This window comes from Microtus pennsylvanicus, chromosome 1 (genome assembly GCF_037038515.1).
Source record: "Microtus pennsylvanicus isolate mMicPen1 chromosome 1, mMicPen1.hap1, whole genome shotgun sequence".
NCBI lineage: Eukaryota > Metazoa > Chordata > Mammalia > Rodentia > Cricetidae > Microtus > Microtus pennsylvanicus.
Genome location: NC_134579.1, coordinates 182221718 through 182238220, shown reverse-complemented (window position 1 = coordinate 182238220; position 16503 = coordinate 182221718). Strand labels below are relative to the sequence as shown.

At 43.0% G+C, this 16503-nt stretch overlaps 1 protein-coding gene across 1 annotated transcript in view; it reads right to left on the bottom strand.

Moving 5' to 3' along the window:
- Rnf217 (ring finger protein 217) overlaps window positions 1-16503 on the bottom strand; it is a 113810-nt gene that overhangs the window by 82387 nt on the left and 14920 nt on the right. The gene's annotated exons all lie outside the window — the stretch shown is intronic.

Genomic DNA, 16503 nt, shown 5'->3' with positions numbered 1-16503 from the left:
AAATTCCCTGTCTGTAAAAGCAACACCAAACGAGAAAAATGGCCCAAATGCTTAAAATTAGAATACATATGTGTAGGTGTGCATGTGACGTGGTGTTTAGTGATTGCTAGCAAGTGTCTCCCTCAGTCATTTATCTTACTTTTTAAGACAGGGTCTCTCACTGAACCGGAACTCGCCCATTTGGCCAAACTCCTTGCCATGGAACGAAAGCTTTCACTCAGGGTTACTTTTCCCAAAACCCTTGCTTCTTCGGAATCAATATAAAGCCCTGGAGGAGCTGCGAGCCATGCTGGCCTTGCATGCTCTCAGGCTGAACCAGCTGTTTTCTCAGCACTTTCTTCGCCTGGCTCACTCCTAAACTCCCCTCAGTTGTTACCTGAGGCCTTGAGGTCACAGCATCCTCCTGATAGCCCTCCTGTTCTACACTGCCCCAGCATCCATTCCCAACCATAATGCAGCCCCTGCAGCACCCGAGACAAGCGTTCTGTGTAGGTCTATCACGATGCAGTTTTAACTTCCCTGGGCTTCCCTTCTCTAGATACCCATTTGTTCTCTTTCTATGACTGCACAGTTGATCCCCTGCCCCTGCTATTCTCACTATTCCCTCTTGCTATACTCTTACTCTCCCCACTGCCCCCCTCCATGCTAGTCTCTGCTCTCTCATAGACAGCCCTGGCAATGTCCAGTCTGATGGCAATGTCAGTTTGTTTCTTTCTCTCTGCTCTGGATATTTTCTCTGTGGCTTACAATAAGAACCAGAGGGCTGGAGAGATGGCTCAGCAGTTAAGAGCACTGGCTGCTCTTCCAGAGGTCCCGAGTTCAATTCCCAGCAACCACATGATGGCTCACAACCATCTGTAATGTAATGAGACCTGGTGTCTTCCTTGCCAGCAGTACATTGTATGCTTAATAAATAAATAAACCTAAAAAAATTAAAAAAAAAAGAACCAGAACCATACCAGAAGTGCTCCTATCTGCATGTGCTTTACTGCCCCTCCCCACATACAAGGGCTATGTTAACAATGTTGACAAGAGTTCCAGAGCACTCACATGGGAAACACTACTTTGCAGTTTGCATCGCCAGGGTTTTAGAGCATGGTCTGCATGGCATCGAGGAATCCAAGGGTCCAGGGCAGGAGAGTCCAATATCACTGTCTCTAATGATGGAAACGTTCTGCGCCTGTGCTGACAAATACTGTTGTCACTGCTCACAAGAGCACTTACAATGTCACTGTTGAGACTGAAGAGCCATATCCTTCCTTTAATAATGATTTATTTTAATTTATAGATAAACAGCACCAAGTAACTATTAATAGATACAGGGGCTATACTATAAAATCCCAGCCAGGCATAGTGCTGGAGGCCTGTAGGCTCGGCTACCCAGGAAGCTGGGGTGGGAGAGTCAACTGAATTCAGGCTTTGGACACTTGTCTAGGCCATAAACCTAAGCCATAACCAAAACTCTGTCTCAAAAACGGAATAGTTCAGGGGGATAGTTCAGGGTATAGTGTTTGTCTAGCATTTGCAAGGCCCCGGGGTGTGAACCAACTTTAATCTCTCTCCTCTCTCTCTCTCTCTCTCTCTCTCTCTCTCTCTCTCTCTCTCTCTCTCTCTCTCTCTCTCTCTCTCTCTTCTTTCTTTCTCCATAAGGTGTTGGCAACAAATGCCTTTAATCCCAGATCTCTGTGAGTATGAAGCCAGCCTGGTCTACAGATCATGCCTGTCTCAAAAAATCAAAGGGGGAAAAATCACAAACACACAGAAAGACAGACACACACACGCGCGCGCACACACACACACATGCACACACACACACCCATGCACAGATACACACACCCTTCTTCCTGGCACACATAGAGTTCAAGGCCAGCCTGGGCTTCAGAAAGCCTGTCTCAAAACCAAAACCAAAAACCTGAAAGAATAAGAGAATTAAAACTGATTTATAAAACTGTATTCAAAAAAACATTTAAAACTAATTCTCACGGTTGGAAAGGTGACTTGGAAGACTGACTGTTCTTGTGGAGGACCCAGATTCAAGTCCCAGCATACACACAGTGGCCCAGTTCCAGGACTCCTCTTCTTGCTTCTGCAGGCTTCAGGCATGAATGTGGTATACAGACATACATTCAGTCAAAACACTTATCCAAAGAACTAGTAGTAGCAGTAGTAGCAATAATAATGATGATAATAATAGCAACAGTGATAATGACGACTGAAGTAGAAGTTCTCTTTAGAGTACCTACTAATGTAGCCTTCATTCAAAGTTCACCAATAAAGAAGAGACCAAAGAGTCCCTCTAGCCTATGGTCTTACAATGAAAGAAAGATAATAAGAATAAAATTGCATACTGTTTGAAGATAATAATGCTATAGGAAAATAGAACAAATTAAGAATGCTAGCCTGAAGATGAGGACTGGTGGCCCTCCACATATGCGCTAAGAGGAGATTGCCAGGAGAAGACGGTAATTAAGCAAACGCTATGAACAGACAGGACCAGGGCACATCAGGAGAGCAAGCAGTGACTGAAACAGTCTTCATGTGAGCAAGAGTGAAGCACGCAGTAAGAGCAGAGTCCAAGGGAGCTGGTCCTCAAGGACAATATGAGGGGAGGAGCGATATGGAGCCATAGAAACAAAAAGGAAATGATATGCAGGACCGTGTAGGTCACTAGGAATCCTTGGCCTTTATTCTGATTAGCTGATATAAAAGAGGAACATGAAATTTAGGCTTTTGAGCCGTTTCTCTGGCTTTAACTCTTAAGGTCACTCTACAAGAGCACTATGGCAGAAACAGGGAGAAGAACATGGTTTTTCATGGTTAGTTCCTGGTGAGATATGATGGTGGCTTGGTTCACAGTGTCAGCAGCCAAGAAACTAAGAACTGCTTTATTTTGTTTATATGCTAATGGTGGGACAAACAATAGTAAATGAAATCCAGGAGTGTGTTTTAAGACAGAGAAAAGTCAGTCAAGTAAGTCAATTCTAAGTTTCTTATCCATGCACCTTACATTTGTTGCAGCCATAAATAAGATCCTAAACACTATGGGTAGAACAGGTTTAGAAAGAAATATGAATTTGAGTCTTTGACTTTATACAGTATACATAAGATATCCAAGAGTCATATATATTATACAGATGGGCAAACAATACACAGACACCAATTACAGTATCAGTGACGCATTGAATATTTAGCCTAAACCATTCAGGTCATAGGAGCTGTGAGCAAGAATGAAAAAGGACTGAGGTTGTTTCAATATTTCAAAGGAAAATTAAGTGATTCGGAATGAATTCACTAAGAATCACAAACAATTACCTAGTATGAAAGGAAGAAAACCAAGTGATTATAATGTCCTTGAAACTGTGCAAAGAAAGTGTTTCAAAGTGGAATAAGGGATCAATTGTTTCAAATACTATTGAGATATCAAATAATGTAAGAATAGCAACAACAAAAAATGGCACATTGGATCAAGTTAAAGGAAAGTCACTGTACTGAATGCTGGGAGGAAGAAGGCAAAGTCAAAGAGATGACATGGATCTGCCGCCGGAGATAGACATGCTAGAACTTTGCTGGTAGGCCACGACCTCATGGTGATACACAGATTAATAGAAACGGGTTAAATTAAGATGTAAAAGTTAACCAATAAGAAGTTAGAGCTAATGGGCCAAGCAGTGACTTAATTAATCTAATTTCTGTGTGATCACTTCGGTTCTGGGCTGCCGGGACAAACAAGCGGCACCTCCCTCCAACAGAAGTCTACAGTGATCCTCACATTCACAGTGGAAGGCAGAGCTGAGGCTAGGATGATGTAGGATCGGATGACAAGGTAAGGGGAGGGAGGATAGCCAACTTTAGAGAGAAGTGGATAGCTACAACAAAGGGAAAAGCCAGTGGCCCCACCCACCAATGCCCTGTTCCTTAAAACAGAGCAGTAACAGTTGATTTCTATGCAGATGGGAGAGTTCCAGAAAGAGGGAAAACTGACACAGGACACACTTCAGTCAACCATTTTTGGCCAATCAACCAAATCCAGTGTGTTGCAGGATCTAAACAGAGCTGTGAACTAAGAATTGTTTATACCTTTCCAAGTGGTTGAAAACTCAGGACTATTCCATAATATATGAAAATCATATCCCATTCGTATTTCCATGCTCACAAATAAAGCTTTGCTGGGAACAAGTTATGCTCCAGATTTACCACTGTCTGTGGTGACTGCTTCTGTGAAACAAGAGCAGAGAGCTCTTTTGTGAGGGAGATGATACGGACACTCTAACTGCCACTCAGATGGCTGTGAGCTGAGCCAGAGACCCCTACAACCTGGCAGCATTCTGAAGGGCCTCCATCATCCATCTACAACTCTTTCTTCAATGACTTTTTAAAGATTTGTGTGTATGTGTGTGCTGGGCGTGTATGTCTGTGAGCATAAGTCAGATGTGTGTAGGTGTCCAGGAAAGCCAAGAGAGGGTGCTGGACTCTCTGAAGCTGAAGTTTTAGGAGGTTGTGAGCACCAAGCCTGGGTGATTGTATCCAAACTCAGGGCTTCTAGAAGAGAAGTCATTTTTATTTGTTACTTTGGTTTTGTTGTTGTTGTTGTTGTTTTGGTTTTCTGAGACAAGGGTTTCCTTGTGTGACCTCCCTGCTGTCCTGGAACTCACTCTGTAGACTAGGCTGGTCTGGAACTCAGAGACCCATTTGCCTCTGCCTCCTGAGTGCTGGGATTAAAGATGTGCACCACCACGACTGGGATCAGGAACTGTTCTTAACGGTCATTCCTCCAGCCCCTATTATAACACTTTATTATTATTAGTTCTATGCACCAAAAGAAGAAAGAAGATAGAGCTTGAAGGCTGGTGCAGTGAAGTATGGCCGAGACAGTCAAGTACTGTTTATTTTGCGGTGACACTACAACTAGAGAACCTTAGGAAGAGCTCCCGAATTATGGATATCCACATGAGCTAGTGGATATGTGATATGAGATAGTGGAAATGACATAGCATTTCGTACGATCTGTGTAAAAAGATGTTCAATAGTGAAAATGTACAAAATCTCAACACAGGACAACATAACAATATTAACAAAATCAGTAGTGATAACTTTAGACTCTCATCAAGAAAACTGCTGTTTTTTATATCAGTAGATAAGCATTATAGATTTTAAATATCTTGGTAGTTCCACAACTACTATTTTAGTTTGTCATTTAAAATAGGTGCAAACTGATTATATTTTTCTCTACTTCTTAAAGTACCTGCATAAAATTTGTGATTTTTAACTTCTGAACTGAAAAACCCAAAATATTTCCAATCTTGCCCTTCATAGAAAGTGTTAACCTACCCTTGATATATGATGAAGAATGGACAAATGTTAAGAGAAATATTTTGAATAGGTAAACTATTGCAGACGTAATTGGTTTAATTTTTAAAATTATTTTTAAAATCTACTTTGAGATTTTGAAGAGATGACTTAAGAGTACTTGCTATTCTTGCAGAAGAAACGGGGTTCAATTCCCAGCATCCACATGGCAGCTCAAAACCACCTATAAAGTCCTATTTTCATATCTGTGAGCACCAGACACACATGTGACACACTTAATGCACACAGGCAAGACATTCATACACATAAAATACAATGAGTCTACTTTACAATGATCAGTGCAATTACTAACATGGAGTTAGGCTATGCAATTGTGAAAATACATAGCATGGGGGGGGGTAGGGGGTCAAAGACAGACCAACACAGAGGGAATCACAACAACAGGAGAGCACATTTCACATCAGTGCATGACACTATCGCAAGAGGAGGTCTGTTGTCTGGCAGTTCTTGTCCTCCCTCCAGTATAAAACTGCAGCTTTCTCAACACAGAGGAAAAGGTCAGCGTGACATTAACTAACCCAAAAGAGGTTACAGAAGAGGGCAAAGCATTGGCAGGAACAGTGATTGCTGGCTTTGCACATCAAAACAGTTAAAGTGGGAGTCCCCTCTGTGTGTTGCTTGTATTGGTTAATGAATAAAAAAAAAAACTGCCTTGGCCTGATAGGGCAGAACTTAGGTAGGTGGAGAAGACAGAACTAAATTCTGAGAGAAAGAAAGCAGAATCAGAGAGACGCCACGGAGCTGCCAAAAACAGACACTGGAAATTTTACCTGGTAAGCCACTGCCACGTGGCGATACACAAATTACTAGAAATGGGTTAAATTAATGTAAGTGTTAGCCAATAAGAAGTTAGAGCTAATGGGCCAAGCAGTGATTTAATGAATACAGTTTCTGTGTGGTTATTTCGGGGCTAAGTTAGCTGGGCAGACGGGACAAACAAGAGGGCCCTCCCTACAACAGAAGTTCAAGAACCCTGTCAACCCAGAAGAAAAGGGGGAGTAACGGGAGTGTGATGTGAATTGTACTCCCTTAATGAAGATGATAATTTCTACTCTTGTGACTGACCCAGAATTTACTTTAAAGTATAGAGGAAATGAAGGTAGAAAACAATAATGTAAAAGAGGATAAACAATGAAAATGCCACAATGAAACCCATTGCTTTGTATGCTAAATTAAAAAATTAAAAGCATGACGAATAATTATGAACTGTCGTGTATAGTTCAGCCACCCTGAGAAGGGGAGTTTAAATCCAGCCACCTCTGCTGTGACATGCTGTTGTTATACACTGTGTCATACATCATCAGGGTGATGACCACAGAAACTAACTAGGGCCAGACAAATCTCAAAGACTGCACTGCTCACGCATCAGACTTTACAAGGATGCCTCCAAGTATTTAACTTAGAAAACACCAAAGTATGCATCAAAGTCTGCTTAAGCTGCTTTAACAAAATACCCCACAGCTGTTAATTTATCAACAAAGGGCACATCTTTTCAGTTTTGGAGTTGGGGTGGACAAAGAGCAAGGTGCCAGGAGACTGAAACCAGCGAGGTTCTGTCCTTCACTGCCATATGCATCTTTTCCATGGTCTCAAACACTAGGCTCAAGTCTCATCCATGAGGTCTGAGCCCTCACGACAATTCTAACGTCACTCACTGTGATGGTTAGCTTTATCTGTCAAGATGACAGTTTCTAGAACAACCTAAGAGTATCAATAAGGGACTGTCAAGATCAAATTGGCCTGTGGGCGTGTCTGAGTGGGACCAGCTTGATGATTAATGGGTGTGGGAAGACTCAGGCTGGTCTGGGTCCTGAAGTGTGTAAGTGTCAGAAAGGGAGCTGAGCGGTATGTGTGTGTGCACTCATGCTCCTCGTGCTCTGGACACTGATGGGACCACATGCATCAAGTTCCTCCCTGACTTCTCTACAGAAATGGACTGCAACCCGACCTAAAATAAACGCCCTTCCCCTAGGCTGGCTTTTGTTGGTGTATTTTCATCACCACAACAGAAATGAATGTAGGGCACTTGCCCCACTTCATCTTATCGCACAGGTTCTGGGTTATCGTCTCGTATCACCATCATAAAATGAGTGAGCACGGCACAACAAACACAGTAAGGTGTGCCGAGAAACTGTACTCTTACTACAGTGTGCCATTATCTTCAGTTGTTCCAATTACTCACCAAGCTCCCAGTCTTATTAGCCTTACTGGGCCTAATCTATTAACTATTATATGTATGATGTATCTGTAGGAAACACTTAGCATAGTACAGAGAGTGTTCAGCACCATCCAGCATGGGCCCCGACTGGGGTGTTTTGACTATATCTCCCACAGAGGAGAGACTATCTAACAAATGTTTTGCTTTTTATCAAAACAAATTAGTCAATAAAAGACATTTTACAACAATAGTCATTTCTGTTTTTATTGACTTCCCAAAGCTGCTAACTCAAGAAACGTGACTAAGCCGGGCAGTGGTGGTGCACGCCTTTAATCCCAGCACTGGGGAGGCAAAGGCAGGCGGATCTCTGTGAGTTCAAAGACAGTCTGGTCTACAAGAGCTAGTTCCAGGATAGGCTCCAAAACTACAGAGAAACCCTGTCTCTAAAAACAAAAAAAAAAACAAGAATAACAAAAACAAAAAAAAGGAACTGACTCCTCTTTACGATCCTTCAACCTGATCAAAGCAGCATGTGACACAAATTCATGTCCCCTTCTGAGGAACTTACTAAACTGCTTTCACATATCATAGTGTCATCAATATTTGACTTTTTCATACTGAACTGAACAGTGGTATGTTTACATATTACACAGACACAAACAGCTGTTCCAAATTAATTTGTGAAAATAGCTTTATTACCAAAAGGAGCCTACTGATTCCATGCACTCCTCATCAAAAGTCTGATGTCGATCTTCACAAAATATAGAAGGAAAAGAGATCTTAAATCAATAGTCAAAACAATCCAAAGCACAAAGAGCAATGCTGGGCATCACAAGACTTAATTTCAAAATAGGTCATTAAATCATTGGAACAGAATGCAAATTTTCCCCACAATAGCCACCAAGGTTTCTACAGAGATCCAAACACATTCACTGGAGAAAAACAGGCCTCTTCAACTAATGATAATGGGAAACACTGGCTCTCCATGTGTAGAAGACTAGAACTAAATCCCTGTCTCTAACTTGTACAAAATCAGCTCAAAATAGAGCAAGGAGCTTCACTAAGACCTGGAACCCTGAAGCCATAGAGGGAAGCGTGGAGGAGACATTTCAGGTACAGGCAGGTGACGGTTTAAATGATCAGGTTGAAAGGATCTACAATTGGCCAGTAAGGGAGCCTCTGGGCATGCCTACAAGGGTAATCTTTATAAATTGATGTGGGGAAAGAGTCACCTTTACTATGCACGGCATGATCCTGTGGGTGGAGCTCTGAACTGAAGGAAGGACAGCTGAATACTCCATCCACTCCCCTTGCTTCCTGAGCACAGGTGCAGCCTGACAGCTGCCTCAAGCTCGGCAGCCATTGTCCCCTGACCACTGTGAGCCAAAGGAAACCCTTTCTCCCCTAGGCTGCCTCAGTCAGGGTGTGGTCATACCGACAAAATAAGTAACTGACACAACGCGTTAGCAAGGACTTTATCCAAAGGGGTCCAGCATCTGACAAAAGACCTGGCGGGAAATTATCAAGTTCAAAAGCAAGGTAATGGCAAGCGTGACATCAGGCATACAGAATGGGAGAAAACGACACCCCACTTCAAATAAGTGGGTAAGTAAAAGTGCCTCACACTTCTCAATAAATAAGGGACAAACGAGCAATAAGTAAATGAGAACTATTCAAACATCCTGGCCATCACAGAAATGCAGGCTAAAACTATACTGCTTCCACCGTATCCAAAAGCAAATGCTGGCGACGGTGTGCAGGAAAAAACTCTGGATACTGCAGGGAAGCATATAAATAACGCAGCCGCTATAGTCACCAGCAGGAAAGTTTCCCCCAAAAAAACTAGAAACAGAGCTATCATATGATTCAGGTACACCTCTCCTAGAAATATATCCCAAGGACCTTAAGACAGCATCTTCAGAAGTAATTGCATAGCTGTTTTTTATAGCACAATTACATAGCTAAATTATAGAAGTAGCTTAAATTATGGAGCCAGCAGATGACTGGATAAAGAAAATGTGTTTATATAAACATTTACATTCATTCATATATATGACATCAAAGTGTAAGTAAGCACACTCGAAGAAGGTGAAGGATGGCTACAGGGAGACAAATATAGCCAAAGCACATAAATGGCTCAGTGGTTAACACCGCATGCTAAGGGAGAAAAACCTCAATAGTTAAGGGGGTCTGTTGCTCTTGTAGAGGACCCAGGTTCAATTCTCAGCACCAATATGGGCAGCTCACAATCGTCTCTAACTAATTCCAGAGGATCTTACACTCTCTTCTGGTCTCTGTGGGCAGTGAGCACATTTGTGGTGCACATACATAAATGCATGCAAAATATTCATACACATAAAATAAATAAATCTAGAAAATAATTGTTATAACTCAAATTCAGTTCCAAGTACGGGAGTGGAATGGCATAACTCCTGCTCCAGGGCATCTGATGACCCTTCTAGCCTCTGTGAGCACTCATACCTGCGAACATCTCTCTCTCTCTCTCTCTCTCTCTCTCTCTCTCTCTCTCTCTCTCTCTTTCACGCACGCACAAACAACACACAGGCACACACACACAAACAACACACACGCACGCATACACATGAATACAAAGAAATCCTTTTTTAAAAAACAAGGTGATATCACTTATTGCTCACGAACACTGTATGCAGTATGTGGCATGGAACGTGCCTGTGCCTGGAAGAAAGGGCACCATTCAGGAAAACAAAGTAGGACAAAATAAGGCAAAAACAGTCCAAGTTCCTGTAAGGAGTTGCAATGTTTTGTTAACAAAAATACAGTGAAACTATTAATGTTTCCAAGACTATTTTATAGCCATTTAAATTACTGAAGTACTCCTGGACACTAGCCAGTACCTGTCATTGATCATGCTATCTATCTACTCTGGAAAGATTCCATGTTTAGTGCACACTACTCATTAAATTGCTTTTCTTCTAGTGGAAAGTCACACACAGTACCTGAACAACTGATGGTGAAACATATGTACACCTTTATATTTGTCTAAAATGCCTGCAAAACATTCTAGGGCACAGAACTAGGAGAAAGGTAAAATGCTGAGGTTGTTATCATACACTGAAAAACATGACACTGACATTAACCTCAACTGAAATGTTGCTGGTTTATAATAAACGTAGACTGTATCAGAGGAAATCCCCAGGCACTGAGTGAAATAAATCAATGTATGGAGGGAGGGGCAGCTCGGTTACTCAGCACACACCCAACAGAGCAAACCTTTGTTTAAGCAGCCACTTTATCACCATATGCTTACTGAAAACAAAGGCTTGGACAGCCACATCAAAATAGCACAGCCTGTGTCTGGTGGAGCCGTGACCCCACAACCTGTGCCACTGAAGACGGAGGAAGTGCAGTTACGAACAGAAGCCTGTTACAAAACCAAGGAAGAATACGAGTAATTAAACACAGTTAACAGCAGAAGCAAAGGGCAGTTACTAACCAACTCAGCAAAGAATTACCATGCATAAATAGAATTACCAGCACCTTAAAGTATCCCCTTCTGCTGCAGCCTTTGCTATCTATGTGGGGAGGGTGGAGCCCTTGCCTATGTCACATGATGGTGAAGGCTAACTGCTGAGCATCAAATTAAGGAGAGAATTTTTATCCAGGAAGGAAGGAAGGAAGGAAGGAAGGAAGGAAGGAAGGAAGGAAGGAAGGAAGGAAGGAAGGAAGGAAGGAAAGAAGGGAGGAAGATTTTTAAAAAGGAAACAGCAAATGGTTAACTTCTCTTCTAAAAAGGACCTGGTTTGACAGTCAGTAAAATAACTACAGACATGGGTATCTATATTTTAGGGCAATGAGTTTTTACCCAGTGTCTCCAAACCACTCAAAACCAAGCAAACAAACAGAAATCCACCCCAGACAGGTGAAATCTGGACAGAGAATCAAATTAAGGAGACATTTGCTACGCTGCCTGGGAGATAAGCCTGCAGCTGGTGCACAGGGTTTCACAACCTTGGGCCTCTCAACAGTGGCTGCAGGCACAGGCAGAGTCTGCTTCTCCAGCAGGGTCTGGCCCTCCAGCGGTACACCCCCCAACACCTTTGGAAGGCAAAGGGCAAGGAGGGGGTAGGGCAGAGACAAGCTACCTGCAGCACCTGCATGACAGCCAACTGTCTCCTAGCCACCTCCTTGCTGCTATTCTCCTTAAACACAGGTTCCTGCCCACACAAAAGAGAGCATCTTTCTAAAACATTAATGAGCCCTATACAACCGTGCCAACGGTCCAGTGATTTTTCATTACACTTGGATAAAGTATCGATTCCACAGAGGAGCTCTAGAATCTGGCCCACAGTGCCCTCTGTGCGCCCTCCACAGCCTCCCACTGCCTGAGCTGCTGCAGCCGAGCAGCCGCCTTCAGATCCTGAAGGCCAAGCCTGGTCGGCTCCACTCTGGGGGAGGTCTCTGTTTTTCTTCTGTTCCAGCCCCCTCTCCAATCATGGTCCCCCGCACATCCTCTCTTTTTCCACAAGTGTGTTTTGATTGTGTGTGTGTGTGTTCACTTACTCTAGCTCACAACTATCCAGTCCTTCACCCCATCCTACCACCTCCTACGGCAACGGCCAGTTTCCAGATACTAGCCAAGTTCCAACTTTGACTACTTACAAAAACACAGCTTTCTCTTCCTAGATCCACTGTCTTCAACAACAGGTAACGTACAATTTAGTCTCGTGTATTACACCCTAATCTTCAGCTGGAGAAATTATTTCTCACCTGTTGATTTTCTGAGACAACTGATCATAAACTTCTGTGTAAAGAGCCATCTGCCTCAAATGGTGAGTGTGTGTGCCCACATCTGTGTGCTCTGAAACTGTTTTAACAGAATAAGAACACTTGAGTCTCTGCTTTCATTGTTCCTCGTCTGTTTTCTCTGCACTGGAGGATGGTCTCTCAACACTTGGCTCTAATGAAGGAAAAGAAAGCTTTGGACAGTGAGATTCCAGCCCTGGAACTCTTGGCTGCCTGTTTGACCTGCGATTTGTTCATCCAGAAAAGGTGACAAGATTAATTATTCCCCCACCGTGCCAGAGCTCTGGTCTTATGATCAGCATCAGGCCGGTTCTTCCATGACTGTGCAGGGTTAAGGATGTGGCCATAGATCAGCAAGTTGCAAACCAGTCTGTGAGAAGACTGCCCACTTGACCTTGGCCTCCTTAGCTATTGCGCTGAACAAACCAACAGGGCTTTGCCAGCCCATCTAGATTGTAAAAAACCAAGACGATACTGAGATGAAACAATCCGCAGTTCCAGGGATTTGGCTTTGTTTGTTTGTTTGTTTTTATTTACATCTTATGGTTAATGAATTAATTAACCATATAAAAGCAAGGCTATAGAACTGCCTTCTTTATTTTTGCAAACTGGGTCAGTTGTTGGTGATTCTGGGTTTCTGAAGTCTGCATTCTGTTCATTTTGACACTTTAGCAATGACTATCTGAGAAAGTATCTAAAATTGAGGACAGATTAAAAACATTGCATTGTTCCTATGTTTTTGCTAAATCATTACACTCACTCTTGCATCTCATATATAGGTTATTGGAAAGTTGCTACTGCTAAATGCCTATATTGCCTGACCATAACCAACCATTCTTGTAATTAAACATACAGTACTACACTTGTAAATCTTTCAACAGTCAGACTAAAATCTCTGAAAATCTTCATTTAGATGACACAGACACAAGCAAAGCTAAGGAAAACATGACACAGACACAAGCAAAGCTAAGGAAAACATCATTACCCTTTCCTCCTAAGCATTCCCTCTTACGGACTTCCCACTTACTAAGAGTGCCTCACAAAGTAACATTAGAACTCTGGACAACACAAAAGGAAACGTTAGAATTATTTGTTTTGTTTAATTCAAACTACACTTGAAACAAAAACTTAGCTGGAAAAAGAGTACATTTGGATTTTTCAAAATTAGTCAATATTCTTTCTGTGACACAAGTTAACTTTGAAAATTGACAGGCAGACAGACACTCATACACACACACACACACACTCACATACACTCACACACAATTCTAACATAAATATATCAACACTGTATTACTTTCTTAAATTTTAGGACCCTATCATTAGACATTTTTCAGAAATAGTCTTGAGAAGAAAAAGTTCAGCACATAGGGAGAAGAAGTTGGACTAAATGAGGACACTTGGGATCGTCCCTATCATTTCTCATCCAGGGCATCTTCGGCCAAGGAATGAAACTGGCCTTTCTTGCCAAGGTCACATATTTAAGCAAAAAGCAAAGGACAATACAGCTACTTCAAAGTCACTTCTAAATTTTCCAGATAGCTGTCCTTAGATAGATACGAACTAATTAAATTCCAAGCGCTAGGAAAAATAGTTTATAATCAACTGTCTAATTTCCCTGCTGTTTCTATTGTTCAGCAACTAGGAGAAAGGGCTGTGGCGACTGTACTTGCCACACACAACCCAGAGCTAGTCAGCCTCTGGGACGCTGAGAATGGCCAATGATCACGTAAGGAAACACAGCAAGAGTGAACACCACAAAAGGGAAGTGATTTGCCAGGTAGCCTATAATTAGCTTTCAAGTTTTACAGTAGAGAATAGTATTGAGGCAAATAGATTAGGAAGACTTTAAAAGGGATTAGTCATTCACGGGAATGACTAATCCCTGAATTACGTTACCTGAGCCAGGAGAAAAAGCCCACATCACACAAGTATATAACCCTTCTACCATAGATAACTCTATTATATACCGCCCCCCTCCAGTACAGGTCCCTTCTATTATAGATCCCCCTCCAGTACAGGTCCCCTCTATTATAGATTCCCTCCAGTACAGGTCCCCTCTATTATAGATACCCCTCCAGTACAGATCCCTTCTATTATAGATCCCCCTCCAGTACAGGTCCCCTCTATTATAGATTCCCTCCAGTACAGGTCCCCTCTATTATAGATTCCCTCCAGTACAGGTCCCTTCTATTATAGATCCCCCTCCAGTACAGGTCCCCTCTATTATAGATTCCCTCCAGTACAGGTCCCTTCTATTATAGATTCCCTTCAGTACAGGTCCCCTCTATTATAGATTCCCTCCAGTACAGGTCCCCTCCAGTACAGGTCCCCTCTATTATAGATTCCCTCCAGTACAGGTCCCCTCTATTATAGATTCCCTCCAGTACAGGTCCCCTCTATTATAGATCCCCCTCCAGTACAGGTCCCTTCTATTATAGATCCCCCTCCAGTACAGGTCCCCTCTATTATAGATCCCCCTCCAGTACAGGTCCCCTCTATTATAGATCCCCCTCCAGTACAGGTCCCCTCTATTATAGATCCCCCTCCAGTACAGGTCCCCTCTATTATAGATCCCACCAGTACAGGTCCCTTCTATTATAGATTCCCTCCAGTACAGGTCCCCTCTATTATAGATTCCCTCTAGTACAGGTCCCCTCTATTATAGATCCCCCTCCAGTACAGGTCCCTTCTATTATAGATTCCCTCCAGTACAGGCCCCTCTATTATAGATTCCCTCCAGTACAGGTCCCCTCTATTATAGATTCCCTCCAGTACAGGTCCCCTCTATTATAGATTCCCTCCAGTACAGGTCCCCTCTATTATAGATCCCCCTCCAGTACAGGTCCCCTCTATTATAGATCCCCCTCCAGTACAGGTCCCCTCTATTATAGATTCCCTCCAGTACAGGTCCCCTCTATTATAGATTCCCTCCAGTACAGGTCCCTTCTATTATAGATCCCCCTCCAGTACAGGTCCCCTCTATTATAGATTCCCTCCAGTACAGGTCCCTTCTATTATAGATTCCCTCCAGTACAGGTCCCCTCTATTATAGATCCCACCAGTACAGGTCCCCTCCAGTACAGGTCCCCTCTATTATAGATTCCCTCCAGTACAGGTCCCCTCTATTATAGATCCCACCAGTACAGGTCCCCTCTATTATAGATTCCCTCCAGTACAGGTCCCCTCTATTATAGATTCCCTCCAGTACAGGTCCCCTCTATTATAGATTCCTTCCAGTACAGGTCCCCTCTATTATAGATCCCCCTCCAGTACAGATCCCTTCTATTATAGATCCCCCTCCAGTACAGGTCCCTTCTATTATAGATTCCCTCCAGTACAGGTCCCCTCTATTATAGATCCCCCTCCAGTACAGGTCCCCTCTATTATAGATTCCCTCCAGTACAGGTCCCCTCTATTATAGATTCCCTCCAGTACAGGTCCCCTCTATTATAGATTCCCTCCAGTACAGGTCCCCTCTATTATAGATTCCCTCCAGTACAGGTCCCCTCTATTATAGATTCCCTCCAGTACAGGTCCCCTCTATTATAGATTCCCTCCAGTACAGGTCCCCTCTATTATAGATTCCCTCCAGTACAGGTCCCCTCTATTATAGATTCCCTCCAGTACAGGTCCCCTCTATTATAGATTCCCTCTAGTACAGGTCCCCTCTATTATAGATCCCACCAGTACAGGTCCCCTCTATTATAGATTCCCTCCAGTACAGGTCCCCTCTATTATAGATTCCCTCCAGTACAGGTCCCTTCTATTATAGATCCCCCTCCAGTACAGGTCCCCTCTATTATAGATTCCCTCCAGTACAGGTCCCTTCTATTATAGATTCCCTCCAGTACAGGTCCCCTCTATTATAGATCCCACCAGTACAGGTCCCCACCAGTACAGTTCCCCTCTATTATAGATTCCCTCCAGTACAGGTCCCCTCTATTATAGATCCCACCAGTACAGGTCCCCTCTATTATAGATTCCCTCCAGTACAGGTCCCCTCTATTATAGATTCCCTCCAGTACAGGTCCCCTCTATTATAGATTCCCTCCAGTACAGGTCCCCTCTATTATAGATTCCCTCCAGTACAGGTCCCCTCTATTATAGATTCCCTCCAGTACAGGTCCCCTCTATTATAGATCCCCCTCCAGTACAGGTCCTTTCTATTATAGATCCCCCTCCAGTACAGG